Below are 9160 nucleotides of genomic sequence, written 5' to 3'. Positions count from 1 at the left end.
TTCAGCTTCATATGATCCCATTGGTTGAGTGACTGTTTAAGAATGTGAGCCACTGGGGTTTTGTTCAGGAATTCTTTTTCCATTCCTATAACATGGAAAGTACTTCCTAAATTTTCTTCCAGTAGTATTAGTGTTTCTGGTCTTATTTTGAGGTCTTTGATCTATTTGGATTTGAGTGTAGTGCATGGTGAAATGTGTGGATCAAGTTTTAGTTTCCTGCATGTGGTTAAATGGGGGGGGGGTAGACTACCCACCTGAGAGGTGATCCGTGATTCCCTGTTTTTCCCCACTCTGTGCCCTCCCACTGGCAAGAAGACCCTGATAACCCTTAATTTCTTGCCTTTCTTTCCCTGGCATTTGCAGTGCAGCTAGGTGGTCACCCTATTCCTAATTCTTGAGTGAAATAAATCTTAACCTTGAAAAGCAGGGTCCTTCTCCAGTCAACTCTTTCCAAAAGAGTTTCCATTTCTATGATAGTCTTTCCTTAGGCATCATTTCCATTGTTTTAATGTAAAGCAGTTGAGCCATCTTCCTTAAGATTTCCAATGTATTGCTAAAACCAGTGCCAGTGTCTGTAATTTTAACTTTCTTGTTGTCTACCTTAAAATCATAAATCTCTCAGTCTAGTATCTTTAGCCAAGCACATTAGTCCATTACAAATTTAACGTTGATCAACCTTTCTGGGCCTGAGAAGTAGGATGCATCCCACCCTTATGCCAGTAGCCCAGTTCCAACAAAGTTCTCTGCAGTCTTTCCTTCCCCTTAGAAAGCTTATAAGCCAAGCTTTCAAGTTCAATATTGTCGGCATTTAGCATTCTCAAATTCTCATAAGAATACTCCATAAAACTTGGCTTACCACTCCAGAAGGCATCTTCAGTTGCAAGCACCAAGTCCATGTCCATTCCTCCAAAACAAAAGTTCCAAAAGACCAACATCCACATGGTCAGGTTCATCTCAGCCCACTCCTCAGTACCAACTTCTGTATTAGTCAGGGTTCTCTAGAGGAACACAACCACTATAACTAATTGTATTAAAACGGAATTTATTGGATTAGTTTACAACACTTCAACAATATCAGATTACAGGCATGAGAGTCAAGGAGCCCAGTAGCTGCTTATTCCATGAGCCTGGATGTCTCAGCAGTCCCAATCTGGCACTGAAGGCCTGGAGGTTTTCTGGAGAGACACTTGTCTTCAGTACATGCTGGTCTTCAGTCCCCACTGGAAAGCAGCAAGCAACCTCTGCAGCCAGGTAGGAGAAGAGGAGAATACCTTTCTTCCCAGAGTTTCTTTTGATAAAACCTCCCTTCCAAGAAGGCCCACCCACTTTGGGGGAAGGTCTCACCTTGGAGGAAGGTTTCCCCCTTTAGGCAACCCTTCCTGGAAGCAACTTCAGAGACCCACTTATAAGGAATGTCTGTGGATTCCTAAACAGATCAAATTGACACAAACTTAACCATCATAATGTTTCTTTACCATCCATACCCATGTCAGTAACATGCCCTATTTGACATTATCTAATTTAATCCCTTTAACTCTTCCATGGAACTCTTTATCATGCTTATGACAATCTCACATCATCTTTTTGGATTGTTTATTGGCAATTTGTTTATTGACACTGGATTATAATACCTTGAACCATACCAAATGTCCAACAAAAGAAGCTTGGCCGAATGAGTGCACTGCATTTAAACCACTGTAGTGAGATGCTTGCTATTTAATCAGTAAAGATATTATTGAAGATCATTACTTTTGTAATGGACAAATGTCACTCTATAATGAGAGATATAACTGGATATAAAATAGATGAAGAAGAAAGTCATTCAAATATAAACTTTAGCAGATATCTAGAGTCTGAGCAAAAGATTTATAGTCTCAAGGACAAAAATAAGGATAAACATTTCTCAAAATCTGTTCAGAATTTAAGAGATAGAAATTTTAATTTTTAAAGTAACACTTAAGCATGTAAAAATCGAATCATTTGCACTTAATCTAATGTATGACACATTAAGCATTTAAAGGAGATAGTTAATAAAGTACTACACTTCTAAAAATAAAATAATGGAAGCTGGGAAGATGCCTCAGTGGATAAAGTACTTGTATGTGAAGCAGATTTTTGGATCCCCAGCAAACACATATGTTGTCAGTTTCCCACCATGGGAAATATAGTGGGCATGGTAGCCCACTATAATCCTAGTGCTGGGGAGCCAGGAACAATGGGTCCCAAGGACAAGCTGACTAGCAAGACTAGCACCAATAACAAAGTCTTAGTTCTGGTGAGAGACCCTGCCTCAGTAAGGAAAGTAGAGAGCAATAGAGGAAGATACACATCTACCATTGTCTTCCAAATGCCTATTCACTCATGTGCATGTACACCTGCACTATGAGTACCCCCACTATATACACATGCACACAAGCAAAAACAAATGGATAATAAAACAAAATGAATAGGAGGAGCATTATCAGAACAAAGAAAGCCCAGAACTGAATGGATTCAGTACTGAATTCTACCAAGAACTCAATTATGTAAAAAAAAAATAATAATAATAATGAAATTTGAAGAAAAATGGTCAAATTCGTAACAGATCATTCTCAGTGAATTCAGCCAATCACATAAAGATAGTCATTGCATAGTATCACTCATCTATAGCTCCTAACCTGAATCTACCCGAGATGTTGACATGCCTAATAAGCATCTTGAGGACTGGACCATAGAGTGGTTGGATCAGGGGGTGGGGGTGAAGGGTTGGGTGGGGGGACACAAAACTGGACCCAAATGGTAATGGTACCATAAGATTCTACACCCTAAAAGATAGACTAATTGGTTGAGCCTTCATCAGGCCCTTAGAGGGAACACCTGAATCACAAAGCCCTGGAGAGAGTATGATAAAGACTGACCTTAATCTTCCCCTGTTTCTCTCTCTGTCTCTCCTTCTTCTTTCTCTTCTCTATATCTCTTTTGTATTACTTATCTTTTTTTTTTCTTTTTTCTTCTCTTCTTGGGTGCTAACCTGTAACTCCCAGCACCACCATGTGGCTAATATCCACAATGAGCTGTTGATCAGAGGGATATACATGGTTTTCCAAAAGAAGACAGATTTCTGTCAGAGTACTTTATTATCCACCAAAGGTTAGTGGTAAGACCCTACTACTGAAGACACCATATTCTGTTGGTATATAACATGCAGTGACTTGGCTGGAATCTGGAAGAGAGTCAGTCCCCAGACAGCTTGTCTTGCCAGAAGGTGCAACATGAGTGAATGGGGGAAAATGACCAGCATCTGTCCAAGCAACTCATGGTCTAAGCTACTCAGTAGCAAATACCCTGATGTGATGCTCACACAAGTGCAATAGTGGCACACAGCCATGGTGGGAAGCCAACTGCTCTTGATTTGGCTAATGGATCTGCTCAGTGGAACAGATCCTATAGCTGTAGCTGGCAATCAAGTCAAAACCATGTCAAAAACCCAGCCAGCTTTCCATTACCAAGCTCCCACCAATCATGGGCTATAAGAGGGCCTACACCTATTAAATTTTCTCTTAAAAAATAAAAATGCTATCCTATTTATCTGGCACTAACTTCACTCTCCGCTGGAGAATTTGCTTCTCTTTTTCAGATGGATGCAGATTCTAAGAAGAGAACCAGCCCATCAATTCTCACAAGGGCCCTACCTGAAACTAAGAGTAATTGAGGAAATGCTCAAGAGTGCTGCTTTCTTGGTGAACCTGGTACCAGCACAAGGGTGAAGGAGATAGTCACAGAGAACACTCAACTACTAACAAACCAGATATCCAGAGACACATACACTCCAAAGACCTCATCACTGAAGCGGAATTAAAATGAAACCAATATGGCTCAGGGAAATGTGTGGAAGAGGGGGCAGAGACAATGTTAGTGCCACACATTGGATCATTATGCACGCAGGCATTGCCTCTTACCCATAACTGATGGCTAGCACCACAATGCATGATCCATATTCCCCAATGAGGAGGGTCCCTATGGAGAGAGGAGGACAGGGAGGAGGATAATGATGCTATCAACATGACTGTATATACTGTGTACATAATGAATAAAAAAAGGAAATTTCCTTACCAAAACTTAATTGCGATGAGAGTAAACAGACAAATCTGTGCAGACGAATGCCAAATCATTTGTTCAGATACTCCTCCATGCAGGGAATGGAGCATAACCCCTCACTCCTAAAGTATAGGTTTTGTAGAATGACATCTTCCAAAATCATCAAGTGTGGAAATAAAAAGACTATAAAACAAAAAACAAAACTTTTCTTGGGAAGAAACCTGATTAACGTCATGTAAGTCAAAGTGAGCAAGGTTAGCATCAACAAAGAGAAGTAATTTTAACAGTATGTATCCTGGATATGTGATATGATGTGAGACTCCATCTCTGTGTACTTCCACCTCAAAATTCCCCAGTTCAGTCTAAGTATGAGAAAAACTTCAAATGAATGGCCTAGTTAGGAACATTCCACAAAATACAAAATTGCAAGGCCATTAAAACAAGGAAGTCTTAAGAAACTTTTTCAACCAAGAGGAATATAAGGAGATAAGGGTCAACAAATGAAATGCTGGCTGAGATTGTGGAACCAAAGAAACAAACAAACATAACAGGGCATTGGACAAAAACTATGGATATCTGAATAAAGGGAAGGGTTACTTAATCATCAAAAAGAATTCAAAAGGGGTCTGGGGTGATGACTCAATATTTAATGGTACCTGCTTGTAAAACCTACCAACTGAGTTTGTAGTGGAATGATATTCTACTCTGATCCACCTATAACAACACACACACACACACACACACACACACACACACACACACACACGCAAATAAGTGAAAATTTTTACAAATTAAAGGAAGGGAGCTGAAGAGATGGTGCAGTGGTTAAGCGCTTGCCTGTGAAGCCTGAGGACCCCGGTTTGAGGCTCGGTTCCCCAGGTCCCACGTTAGCCAGATGCACAAGGGGGCGCACGCGTCTGGAGTTCATTTGCAGTGGCTGGAAGCCCTGGCGCGCCCATTCTCTCTCTCCCTCTATCTGTCTTTCTCTCTGTGTCTGTCGCTCTCAAATAAATAAATAAAAAATTTAAAACAAAATTAAAGGAAGGGATTCTTTCAAACAAGAAAAGTTAAAGCTATAAACTCTGAGATTTGGAACAGGAAAGGTTATGCCCTCTCACCACTGTATCCCACGCAGGATTGAAAATGCAATCCAGAATATTCAGGCAAGGGAAAGTAAAGAGAAAGAGAACAAAATAAAGAATATATGAATTTGAAGAAAGCCAATGTACATATGTATGTATATAGAGATAGATGATAGATAGATAGATGTCAGTTAGTTTTCTTAGTATTTTATTTTTATTTATTTATTTATTTGACAAAGAAAAAGGGAGAGAGAATGAGAGAATGGGCACACAAGGGCCTCAAGCCACTGCAAATGAACTCAAGATGCATGCACCCCCTTGTGCATCTGGCTAGCGTGGGTCCTTGGGAATCAAACCGGGGTCCTTTGGCCTTGCAGGCAAATGCTTTAACTGCTAAATCATCCTTCCAGCCCAACAGCTAGTTTTGATGGAGTCTTTATTACATAAAGACTTAAAGACTCCACAAGAAGATTATTAAATGCATAAAAGTATTCAGTATATTTGCAGAAAACTATTCAACACACACAGTGAAATATTCAAATATACACTGGTTTTTCAAGGTAGGGTCTCACTGTAGCCTAGACTTACCTGGGATTCACTATGTAGTCTCAGAGTGGCCACGAACTCACAGCCGCCCTCCTACCTCTGCTTCCCAAGTACTGGAATTTTACATTTCTATATATTGATAATGAATTAGTTGATAATAAATCAAGAAGCAACTGTAGTTTCAATAATTACAAAATATTTCTGAATAAATTTAAGTAACAATGTGGATGAATATTAGAAAGAAAATTATCAAGCACTGATGAAAGAAATTAAGAGGACATGGAGGTATGGATGATGTTAACTCATGAAACTCTGCATTTGATCCCCAGCATCACACGAACAGAGTATGGTGGTAAAACCATAGTCTACTGCACTCAAGGAATGGAGGCAGAAAAATCAGAACTTCAAAGTCATCCTTGGGTATAGAGAGAGTCTGAGCCCAGCGTAGGTGGGATGTCTTGTCTCCAAAAAATTAAGAAGAAATGAAGAGGACCCACACATGGAACACATATATATTTATTAGCTAGAAAGATTAATACTGGGAAAGCAGCCATGCAACCCAAACCTCCTTGTAGATTTTACACCACACCCATCCAAATAATGAGATCATAGCACTAAAAAAAGCAGTAGTAAACTCTGCATGCAGCTATACACAAAAAAGAAAGAATGCAAATAGTCAAAAGAAAGAACAAAGCTGCAAGTAAATAATACCTGTCTTCAAAATATACTATAAAGCTACATTAAGTAAATTAGTAGCTGTCATATTGTGTCACAGACACAATAACCAATAGAACAGAGAAGAGAACTTAGAAATGAATCAATGCATACATAACCAACTGATTTTCAACAAGAATATGCATCAAAGAAGCAACAGGTTTTTTTATATATGGTACAGAGAAAGTTGATATCATTATTCAGAAGGATGAAAGTAGATGTCTATTTCCTATTATATACAAATTTCACTCAAAATGGGCCAACAGTTAAATGTAAGACCCCAAATAGGAAACAGAAACATAGGAGAAATACATCAGAATATAGTTTAAAGAAAGATGCATATATATGTGTATTAGTCTATAATTCTATAAACACAGACAAAAACTAACAAAGGGCATTGATTTTGTCTGTGAAGAAAGGCAATGGACAGAAAAGGAATCAGTGAACAACAGTAAGAAACAACCAACAAAATGGTGGGAAATATTACCAAACTATTGATTTGACAAGGGATTAGTATACAGAAAAATATTGCATGCCTTTTATCCCAGGACTCAGGAGGCAGAGGTAGGAGGATTGCCATGAGTTCAAGGCCAGCCTGAGATTGCATAGTGAACTCCAGGTCAGCCTGGGCCAGAGCAAGACTCTACCTCGAACCACCCCCCTCGCCACCAAAAAAAAAAAAAAAAAAAAAAGTCTGTTGTTCCAACTACACAGAGAGTGGGAAGAGGCAGGATAGCTACATTCACATGTGTGCAACACCACTGTCCACAATAGTCCAGATGGGGAATCCACTGAGGTGTCAACTGATGGGTAAGTGGATGAAGAAAATATGATATATATATTAGGATTATATTAATCTACAACACTGACAAAAAATTTTATACGATAAGTCAACATATATGAGCCTATAGAGTTTCATGTCAAGTGATATAAATCAGAAAGATAAATACTGTATGTTGTCATTTACATGGGAAAGCTAAGAGATTTGGCTATCATAGAAGTGGGTTGTAGGACACTCATTATCAGGAACCAAGAAGGTAAGAGAGAAGAGAAATAGAGATGTTTTTAATGTACAAAACACAGCATTGGATAGGAGGGATACTTTTTAATTTCTTATAGAAATTATAGAAATACTATTTCTTATAGAAATTAAATACTAAATTAAATACTATGACTGACTTGAGAACAATTACATATTTAATATAAAGAAGTAGTAAATATTTGAGGTGATAAATATAGCAGTCACTCTATTTTGATCATTATTTATTGTATTCTTACATTCAAATACCACATTATACTACATAAATTTGTTCAGTTATCATATAACAATTATAGTAAAGGAAAAGAGAATGTTAGAAAAGTTTGGATATGGCTAGAGTGATTGCTTTATGATGGGAAATGGACTGTGTGTGTGTGTGTGTGTGTGTGTGTGTGTGTGTGTGTGTTAGTTACTTCATTCATATAATATGTTCTTGTGGCAGAGATTATCAATGCATTAAGAAAAGTTTGAAAGTCGGTTTTAAGTGTATTTTATTTAAGGTGGATGGAGATGTAAAAATGAGTTTCTCTTATGATCAGAAAGAAGTGGATCCCTTTCTGGGCACACACAGACCACTGTCACTTCTGTTGCTGCCACTCAGGCACCACCAGCTTACCACTTCTCTCTTAAGAGTATTTTATAAAAGTTCTAACTTGGGAATAGGAATCCTTCATGTCTACTTTTCCTACTTCTCTCTGGTTCCTTGAGAAAAGGGCATAACATCTCATGGGAATTAGAATTGTTTTAATGGTTTATTGAACATTTTGGTTGAACTTTCACAATATCCTTCTGAAGCAAGTAGAGTATTTTGCATACTTGGAAATTCAAGTGCTAAAAGGTCATCTGATTTGCCCAAGTTACACTTGTGTGGCTCCATAATGATTTATAAGAAAACTTCTCAAAGGCAAAAGTTGGAGAGAGTCTCTATTGGCCTCAGCAAGGTAACTTAAGTCAATTGTCTTCTATAGGGTGACTGAGCTTCCACATTAGTCAGCTCAGAATGGAAGTTCATTTTGATAATACCAAAGGGTAGATGATGGAAATCTAGGTGTTTGCTAGGCCACGCATTCTGTGAAGGCTCTATAATACAGTGTCCCATGCCTTTATTAGCTTTCTGTGTTGCTGGCAGTAACTTACAGACACTTTACTTCCATCTCTAGTGGGTTAAAATGCCAATATTGTCTATCCTCTGCTCCTTTGTCTTTTTGCGTTGTGTTTTCAGTGCTGCCTAGTGAATCTAGGGCCTTATGCATTCAGGGAAAACATCCTACCCCACTACTCCTTCTTCTCTTCTTCTTACCAATGACATGAGTTATTCAAGATTAAGGGCCCATGGCACCCTTAAGGGTCATCTGTCCTTTTATCTGGCTTTACATGGGAAACCTGGGTCTTTTCACTTTGCCAGAAAGTGCCTCAACTGCTAAGCCATCATTCTAGCCCCATATATCAAATTCTTTTTATTTTGCGTGTGTATGTGTGTGTGTGTATGTGTGTGTTATAATGCATGAACATGTATATGCTGATGTGTACACTTCATGTACATGAATGAGGAAGCCAAAGAATACAGTCAGGTGTCTACTATTACTCTCCTGGGTTTTTCCTTGAATAAGAAACTCTCAATCCAGGGCTGCCATTTCTTGGCTAGTCAGGGAACTCCAGCAATTATCTGGTCTCTGCTTCCCTCAGAACTAGGGTTATAGGT

This window comes from Jaculus jaculus, chromosome 7 (genome assembly GCF_020740685.1).
Source record: "Jaculus jaculus isolate mJacJac1 chromosome 7, mJacJac1.mat.Y.cur, whole genome shotgun sequence".
Taxonomy (NCBI): Eukaryota; Metazoa; Chordata; class Mammalia; order Rodentia; family Dipodidae; genus Jaculus; species Jaculus jaculus.
This window is presented reverse-complemented; position numbering follows the sequence as displayed.